This window comes from Bos javanicus, chromosome 1, assembly GCF_032452875.1.
Source record: "Bos javanicus breed banteng chromosome 1, ARS-OSU_banteng_1.0, whole genome shotgun sequence".
Classification (NCBI taxonomy): Eukaryota; Metazoa; Chordata; class Mammalia; order Artiodactyla; family Bovidae; genus Bos; species Bos javanicus.
This window is the reverse complement of record NC_083868.1, coordinates 124,668,015-124,675,172: the sequence shown is the minus strand read 5'-3', so window position 1 is coordinate 124,675,172 and position 7,158 is coordinate 124,668,015. Positions and strand designations below refer to the sequence as shown.

The window sequence follows — 7,158 nt, the reverse complement described above, 5'->3', positions numbered from 1 at the left end:
TCTGTCTTGCTTATGAAATAGTTGTGTGTCATTGAAACACATTTTCTTCATTAATAGAGGTATTACTGCAAGCCTGTGTTAATGTCCCACTGGAAATAAGCCTGCAGGAATGCTCATATTTTCAACAGGTTTTATTTGCTGAATTTCTCCCTGGTGGATTCTTTCAGAGTAAAGTAAGAAAAATGCATTTTTATGCCTGGCATTTGGGTTTTATTTTAAAATTGCCCATTGTTTTTATACACAGTTGTATATACTGCTGCCTAAGGGTGCTTTGTAAAATTGCTTGTTCTTGAAACCTGTTGATCATAAAGTTAACACTTGGGGCTTTTCTGTTCTGCCCCAACTTGGATTTGCTGGGGAGCAATGAATGTAGTCAGACTGAGCCGAGAGCATTCCTTCAGTCTACCCAGGATAGGATCATGTACAAAGATGCTTTTGTTTCTATCCATTGGGATGTATGGTAACGGGATTTTACTAACCTGATATTTGTCCGGGGCATTGATGGTATAAAAATAATGTCCTGAGAGGGAGAATACTTCTTTCTCATATGAGCTTAGAGACAAAGACTTAGTTTTGAAGCATGTAAGAATATGGTGTGCTCTGAGTCAGGCTTGGCCTTTTTGCCCAGTGACGGTACAGATCCCAGGGTGTACACGGGAATGTGAACCTGAAGGTCAAGGAAAACCAAGTGGAAGACCAGGGAGAACACATGTGATAGGGACAGAATTTTTTTCTTTTTCTTTTTTAAGACCCCAAGCTTGCCAACTTATTTATCCTTTTAAAATATTAATTATTTATTTACTTTTGGCTGTATCAGGTCTTAGTTGCAGCAGACAGGATCTTAGCTGTGGTTGTGGGCTTCTCTCTAGTTGCAGAGCAAGGGCTTAGTTGCTCTGTGGTATGTGGGATATGAGTTCCCTGACCAAGGATTGAACTGAGTCCCCTGCACTGGAAGGTAAATTCTTAACCACTAGACTGCCAGAGAAGTCCCAGAAGTTTGTTCTTTTTCTTTTTTAGCAACAACCTTGAAGGAAATTTGGGGGATATTTTAATTACTCCACGTTTTCTGTCATTTTACCCACTTCTTAAATATGTAGACACTCTTCAGTTTTATCCACAATTACAGTGTCAGTGGAGTTGATTCAGTGGAAAAGTAAGTTGATTCAGCCAGGGCATTGAATCCCAAGGATTCTCAGGGGCCCATTTTAGTAAAATTTTCATAGTATTGATTATAGTAATTAATTAGATAATTACATTTAGAGAGCATTGTGACACCAATAAAATTACACCTGAGTAAAATTTAGTTCTTTGGCTTCATTTTCTTAAACTGATAGAAATCTCAATATGATATCTAAGGCTCCCTATATGATTTGACCCTAATTGATTTCTCCAGATTCATCTCTCACTTAAGGTTCTTATATTCTATGTGCCACTGAACTGCTTTTTTTGGTCTTTTACCTTCATCAGTGAGTGTGAAATAAAATTTTTAAAATTAATAAAAATATAAATCTCTCTTTAAAAAAAAACAAAACAAAACAATAACAACAGCAAAACAAAAAACAAAAAAAATACAGGAAACTTTGCCCCTAGTTCCTGGCACAGAGCTCCTAAAACACTTGTAATTTCCTAAGTGAGACGAGCACTAGGAGCATCTTTTGTGCTTACAGTGGATCTTTGACCCCAGTTCCTAATACAAAACTCCTAAATCCCTTGGAATTTCCCGGATGATAGAAGTATCTTTTGTTCTAATAAGATGAATCTTGGTGGACTCCTGCATGGGGGCCGGCTATGAGAAAGACCAAGCTGTGATTAAAAGATTGGAACTTTCAGCCCCATCACCATTCCTTAAGGAAGGAGATAGGAGCTAGATATTAGGTTAATGTTCCATCATACCTTCATGATGAAGCCTCCATAAAAATCCCAATACTACAGGATTTGAAGAGCTTTGGGGTTTGTGAACACATCTACATGTTAAGAGAGTGGCATATCCCACATCCACAGGGGCGGAAGCTCCTGCATTAGGGACCCTTCTGAACCTCGCCATTTATGTTTCTTCCTCTGGCTCTTCATTCTTATCCTTTGTTGTATCCTTTGCAATAAAGCAGCATATGCTAAGTGACTTCTATAAGTTATTCTAACGAATTATGGAACCCAAAGTGGGGTGGTGGGAACCCCGACCCATATAGACAGTGGGTAAGAAGTTCAGGTGACCATCAGAGATTTGCAATTGCTGTCTGAAGTGGGGTCAGTCTTGTGGAACTGAGCCCTTAATTTGCAGGATCTGATGCTCACTTCGGGTATACCATGTTGTTGCAGGAAGGGAGACCCCTTCCAGGGCCTGAGAGTGGGCTCTTGTCTAACACTCGGAAATAAATTGTCTGAGGAGACACATGAGCTGACAAAGCAAGAGGCTTTGTTGGGAAAGGGCACCTAGGCGGAGAGCAGTCGGGTAAGGGAACCCAGAACTGCTCAGTCTTGAGTTTTATGGTGATGGGATTGATTTTCGGGTTGTCTTTGGCCAATCATTCTGACTCAAGGTCCTTCCTAGTGGCACACTCATTGCTCAGCCAAGATGGATGCCAGCAAGAAGGATTCTGGGAGGTGGTCGGACACATGGTGTCTCCTTTAGACCTTTCCCAAACTCTTCTGGTTGGTGGTGGCTTATTAGCTCCGTGTTCCTTAGTAGGACCTCCTGTCATAAAAGAACTCACACAAATGGTTGCCATAGTGCCTGGTCAGGGTGGGCAGTTTTAGTCAGTGTGCTTCCCCTAAGAATGTCAGATTTCAATTATGAAGACCCAGCTGGTGTTGCAGAGAGTTGCTTGGTGTGTGGAAAACCCACACATCTTGTGTCAGAAGTATTATGAGAACAAAGGAAAATACAGGAGGATTTTTCTTAGACAATGGGAGAAATTTCCCTCTGTGCATTTTCATTTGCTGTATGTCACCCACCTTTGAAGACCTAGGTCAAATGTCACCAACTCCATGAAGATTCCAAGAGCATCTTTTAGAAGAAATCTGTTCTTCCTTTATTTTCCCCACTGTATTTTATTTTATTTTATTTTTCTGAGAGTTCACTGTTTGCAGCCCATGTAAGGGGTTTTCCTTTTTTTTTTTTTTTAAATTTAATTTTATTTTTAAACTTTACAATATTGTATTAGTTTTGCCAAATATTGAAATGAATCCGCCACAGGTATACCCGCGTTCCCCATCCTAAACCCTCCTCCCTCCTCCCTCCCCTACCCTCCCTCTGGGTCGTCCCAGTGCACCAGCCCCAAGCATCCAGTACCTTGCATCGAACCTGGACTGGCGACTCGTTTCGTACATGATATTATACATGTTTCAATGCTATTCTCCCAAATCTCCCCACCCTCTCCCTCTCCCACAGAGTCCATAAGACTGATCTATACATCGGTGCCCACTGTATTTTAACATCTCTATTTTATTGCACTCCATTTGCCTTAAAAAAAAAAAAACACACATTTATTTATTTGGCTATGTTGAGTCTTAGTTGCAGTACTTGGGCTCTCTAGTTGTGGTTCACGGGCTCAGTATTTGCCACATGTAGATTTAATTCCTCCACAGCATGTGAGATTTCAGTCCCCTGACCAGGGATTGAATCCACGTCTCCTGCACTGAAAGGTGGATACTTAACCACTGGACAATTAGGGAAGCCCCTGCCTTATGTTTACAGTTGCTTGTATCTCTATCTTAATTCTCACAAAAAAGAGATACATATAAGTGTGTGTGTGTGTATACATATATATATATGACATCTCACACAATATATATTATGTATAATATCACAAAAAGTTATATATGTGTATATAAAATGTCACAAAAGATTATATGTAGAGACAGAATTGCCATGTTGCTCATCTTTTTATTTCCTGTAGTACTCAGCACAGTGTCTTAAGCCCAATAGATGCACAATAAATGTTTATGTTAATAGATTTGTAGATCTTTGGAATAGCTACTTGCCAAAAGAATTAATTTGATACCTGAAATATGAAGTAGAAGGAAAGTATATTATTTGGGCAAAAAAAAATAGACTTGGACTTTTGAGAACGTGGCAGTTTAGAGTATCCTGAGGAAAGTATAAATTTGAAAGCGGTTAAAACAATATTAATGTGAGAGTCATGGAATAAAGGAGAACTGGGGCTGAAAATATTCATACCTAACAAGTTCTGATTGGCCCACTAATTCTCAACTTGTATGTGGTTCAGTTCAGGGAACTCTGCCAATTTGAGCAATGTGACTTAAGCTCCATGATTCAACTATTATCTCATGCATAATGGGTATTTGTGCACAATGAAAGAAAAATTCTCTCACAACATCATATATACCCACTGTGGGAGGGAAAAATACATAAAATGCATGCATGCTAAGTCACTTCAGTTGTGTCTGACTCTTTGCAACCCTGTGAACTGTAGCCCACCAGGCTCCTCTGTCCATGGGATTTTCCAGGCCACTGGACCACCAGGAAAGCCTCTGACTTGCTTTTAAACTAAAAAACAAAACCTTTTTTGTCTATGGGATAAAATATAAACTCCTTAAAGTGCCCTTGACGAATCATCCCCTACTCCTCTCCAGCCTCAGTTCCCACCAGCCTTCTCCCATGGGTGCTGTCCTCCAGCCACTAAGAATTATCATCAGTCCCACAAACAAATTATTTCCTCTCATCCCTCTGTGCCCTTTCTCATGCTGCTCCTCCTCCTTCAAATATGGACACCTTCAGCCTCCCTTCGCCACCGGTTAAAATTCTATTGCCCTTCAAGGCAAAACTAAAGGTTACCTCATCAGTGCTTGCCTAGCATGATGGAGCTGTTCACCTGCAGTGCTTCCACAGTATTTTATACGCCTGTGTCAGACCACGAGTCACATTGTTCTGTCATTATTACTCCTCTGACAGCTTCTGCCTCTGCTGTGGGACCTTTTTATAGGACACGCAGTCAAGTGTTCCATGACTTACGTTGGTCTCCCCTGCTGAGCACAGGATGGACTTGCTGCGTAGTAGGCACTTTCTACCTGGAATGTTTGCTGTGCAATAGTAACAACTGTGAAATTATTCTTTCTGCCACATTTTTAAAACTTTTTGTTCCTGTTAAGGATACAGGATATTGAGACTGCTGCTGCTTCTGCTAAGTTGCTTCAGTCGTGTCCGACTCTGTGCAACCCCATAGACGGCAGCCCACCAGGCTCCCCCGTCCCTGGGATTCTCCAGGCAAGAACACTGGAGTGGGTTGCCATTTCCTTCTCCAACGCATGAAAGTGAAAAGTGAAAGTGAAGATGCTCAGTCGTGTCCAACTCTTAGTGACCCCACAGACCTCAGCCTACCAGGCTCCTCTGTCCATGGGACTGTCCAGGCAAGAGTACTGGAGTGGGTTGGCATTGCCTTCTCCGAGATGTTGAGGCATCGTTTTTGAAATATTACCTTGCTGAAATATGTATAAAACCAGAATTGCTGCCAATGGCAACTCTAACCAAAAAGGAAATCCATTGTTACTAAGCTTCACTAAATACCTTACCTGCAGCAATCACTAGAACTTCTGCTTGGGAAGAAGGGCCTCCCTCCTTTTATTTTTTATGAGTAGAAATTACACTTAAAAATATTTTTATTGGAGTATAGTTGCTTTACAAAATTGTGTTAGTTTCTACTGTACAGTAAAGTGAATCAGCTATATGTATACATATATCCCCTCTATTTTGGATTTCCTTCCCATTTAGGTCACCTCAGAGATTGGAGTAGAGTTCCTTGAGCTATATCATAGGTTCTCAGTAGTTATCTATTTTATACATGCTATTGATAGTGTATCCCACCGTCCCCTCCTTCCTCCTTTGTATCATATATTTGTTCCCTGTGTCTATGTCTCTATTTCTGTTTGTAAATAAGATCATCTATACCATATTTCAAAAATACAGACCACTTCACAAATTTGCATGTCATCCTTGCACAGGGGTCATGCTAATCTTCTCTGTATCATTCCAATTTTAATAGATGTGCTACCAAAGCAAGCACAAAGTTGCACTTTGGGGGGCTTGCCTGGTGGCTCAGTGGTAAAGAATCCACTTGCCAATGCAGGAAACATGGGTTTGATCCCTTGTCTGGGAAGATCCCACATGCCACAGAGCAACTAAGCCATTGCACCCCAACTACTGGGCCTGTGCTCTAGAGCCTGGGAGCCTCAACTGCTAAGACCATGTGCCTGGAGCCTGTGCTCTATAACAAGAGAAGCCGCGCAGTGAAAAGCCTGTGCACCACAGCTAGAGAGTAGCCCTCGCTTGCTGCAGCTAGAGAAAAGCCTGTGCAGCGACAAAGACCCTGCACAGCCAAAAATAAATGAATAGCGTATTTTTTTTTTAAGTTACACTTTCTGATTAGAAAAGAAAGCACAGCAATTTGTGTTATCTGAGTAGCATCTTTCTGCTTCCTGCCCATTTTTTTTCTTCTCCCATGTAGACTAGACAAAAGAGAGACTCTGGGGTCCTAATCTGTGGGAAATGATTCAGCAGAAGATCTTGAATGAGAAAAAGCACAAATATTGTTCTTTGACTTTAAATACTCATAAACAGCAATTACAAGACCCTTCAAGAATATCAGCACTAAGCTGTTCTGAAGTCTAACTCCAGAAACTTTCTTCTCTACCATGTGCTTCTCAAGTGATTGTCTTATTATTATTACCCAAAGAGGGGAGAGAAAAGTTGCCTTTAAAGAATTGAGATAAAAAAAAAGGTTTATTTTTTAATTTTATTTTTTAGGTAAATATGCAATTTAGAGTCTTCAAATAGCTGACTTTATCTTTCATGTTTCTTTGTATAACTGCTGAAAACTCAAAACCAAACATCAAGCTGAAACTACATGTGATTCACTTTATTTCTCTTAGTGACAGCTTCCTGTGGTGGTTAAGAAGTGGGGTAGGTTTATATTTTAATTCTGCAATTCAACTTCCTGTGTGACCCTGAGAAAGTTGTATGAACTCTCTGTGCCTCAGTTTCCTCATTTGTAAAACAGACATGATAAGGACATCTACTTCATAGGGAATTGTGCATTCAATGAGCTGTAATTTCCAAATGGTTAAGAAGGGTGACTGAAACACAGGAAGTGTTGTGTAAGTGTTTGTAAAATATATAAATGTTCCCATAGGATTGGATGGTGT

At 40.4% G+C, this 7,158-nt stretch overlaps 1 non-coding gene across 1 annotated transcript; it reads right to left on the bottom strand.

Annotated features, from left to right (window-relative positions):
• Positions 1-5,913: 5,913 nt before the first annotated feature.
• Positions 5,914-6,020, bottom strand: LOC133255559 (U6 spliceosomal RNA). The gene has a single exon (XR_009738975.1). It is a non-coding gene; the product is annotated as a U6 spliceosomal RNA (small nuclear RNA).
• Between the last annotated feature and the right edge of the window lie 1,138 nt (positions 6,021-7,158).